Source organism: Pteropus vampyrus, unplaced genomic scaffold, assembly GCF_000151845.1.
Source record: "Pteropus vampyrus isolate Shadow unplaced genomic scaffold, Pvam_2.0 Scaffold2, whole genome shotgun sequence".
Classification (NCBI taxonomy): domain Eukaryota; kingdom Metazoa; phylum Chordata; class Mammalia; order Chiroptera; family Pteropodidae; genus Pteropus; species Pteropus vampyrus.
In genome coordinates, this window is record NW_011888783.1 from 9166091 (window position 1) to 9168498 (window position 2408).

Genomic DNA, 2408 nt, shown 5'->3' on the forward strand with positions numbered 1-2408 from the left:
AACTTTACAGATGAGGAAACTGAGGTTTTGAAAGGATATGTGACTTGGCCCAGATTCACCAATAAGTTGAGTAGTGATGCTTGGTCTCTTCCAGGTGAACTGATACCATGGTTTTAAACTCTTACATTTTACTCATTTACCTATAGGCTATTTAATAGTTGAGATTAAAACAGTAGAAAACCTAGAGGAATTCAAATTAAGATAATTATTGTGTGTCTAATTAATTTTGTATCTTTGCTTAGTATCTTTTCAGAGTCACATGTAAGACATTAAAAACCAAAGACCTTATTTATTTTATTTTAAAACTTATTGTAATGAAATTTTCAAACACAATAAAGAGAAAAATCTAACAAATATCCAACCCATGTATCTCTCCCCTAAATTTAAGGAAGATTAACTTTTTTGCCCCACTAGCAGATTGTTGAAAGTTCTCTTTTTTGATCCCATTTCGTTCCTTCCATGACACTAGAAACAATCAATATCCTAAAATAAGTGTTTGATGTTTTTATATTTTTGCTACATGTATATGTACCCCTAAGTAGTGTACTGTAACGTTTGAGCATTTCAAATTTTTCTGTAATTTTATCATAGTCTGTAGACTATTCTATAAACTGTTTTCAGTTTATATTGTATTTATGAGATTTACCCATGCTGGTAAAGCTAGATCTAGTTTTAAATGTGCTATTGTATTCCACTGTGTGACTGGGTAATTGATTTATTCATATACTTGCTACTGTGAGATTTCTAAATTTTTGTTAATTTGATAGATGGGGGAGGGTCTAGGACTATTGTAATTTGTACACATTTTCTTTTTAAAAATTTATTTCAAACGATTTTGTGATGTGGCTTGACACATTCTTTTACCTTAGAAATTTTTGACACTGTATGAATATGTTTTATTATTTCATGTGCATTTATCTGCAGCAGCTAGTGTGTAATTTGTACCTTCTTGATGCCTAGTGGAGTATTTCCCACATTTACTTCTATATTTATTCTTTAACCTCTTTTATGAAATGTCTGTAAACATCCTCATTTTTTTCTATTAAAAAAATTGATTTATAGTCTTAAAATATTCTGGACACTAAGATTTTGTCAGTTATATATGCTGCAAAAACTTCCTCAGTCTGCTGTTTATCTTCACTTTAAGTGTCCCTTTCTTTGGCGATAGTTTTAACATTTAATGTAGCCAAATTCATTCACATTTATTAATTTTTATACTTATTGTTTTTGTGTGTGTTTTAAGAAATTATTCCTCATACAGATGCCATAAACGTTTCATTTTCCATTTACTTCCATGTTTTCAAAACATATTGCTTATTTCCTCCCTTCTTTACCTCACTTTTTTCTCTTCCCTTTTCCATTTATCTTTTTAAAAAGTTTTAGTTTTTAGAAATTTTAATTGAAAATACACACAAAAGCAGATAGCAATAAAGTCTCAGGTACTCTTGTAGCTACAATTACCCACTCATGGCTGCTCTTATTTCATCTATACCCATTTCCACTCTATTCCTACCCTATTATTTTAAAGCAAATTCTAGATAATTTTCATTTCATCCATGCATATTTCATTATATTTAAAACACAGGGACTCTCCCCCAAATATAATCACACGCACATTTTAATACCTAAAAGTTAACATTAACTCCTTAAAATCATCAGATATTCTGTCAGTGTTCAAATTTCCCCAGTTCTCTATTTTTGCAGTTGGGTTTGTTCGAATTGCATCCAAACAAGGTCCAAACTTGCTTTTGAATGACATGTCTTTTAAGTCTATAATCTCTTCATCCCCCTTTCAATATGGCTGTCCAATAAACTGGGTGTTTGTTCTGTAAAGTCCTCTACATGCGGGATTTGAGGTTGCATGACCCATAGTGTCATTTAACATGCTCCTCTCTGTCACTGGATTTCCTATCCATGGAGGGATCTAAAGGCTTGATTTGATTTTTTTCCCCAAGATTATTTTATAGGTATTATTATATACTTTCATCATGACACAGATAATTTCTAGTACTTCTTGGAACTAATAGTATATATTAATTCACCTAATGAAATATTTTTATGTTAACAAAGGTCTCAAAAAGCTCGTTGCTTTAACTTCCTTCTATTAGCTACACTATCATGAGGAAAGCCAAAGAATAAAAGTTATGGACAGCCAAAAGGTAATGCTAAGTTAAAAAAAAAAATAAAGATCTTAAATAATTGAAAAATCATGAATTTTATCAAGCCAACTAAATGTTTTCCCGAGTTTGATAAGACCGTATCTATATTTAACTATATATCCATGTTTTAATCCATCATAATTCTGAATCATTTTATTAAAATTATTTGTTTAAACAATTTGTTGCTACTCTAAATAAAGGTATATGTTTGGAAAAGTTTATTTTAGTATTAAATCAGAATAAGTTTTT

General features: G+C 30.0%; 1 protein-coding gene across 1 annotated transcript in view; it reads right to left on the reverse strand.

Annotated features, from left to right (window-relative positions):
• The window catches only part of DNAJC10 (DnaJ heat shock protein family (Hsp40) member C10), a 67129-nt gene that overhangs the window by 35112 nt on the left and 29609 nt on the right, over positions 1 to 2408 (reverse strand). The window lies entirely within an intron of this gene.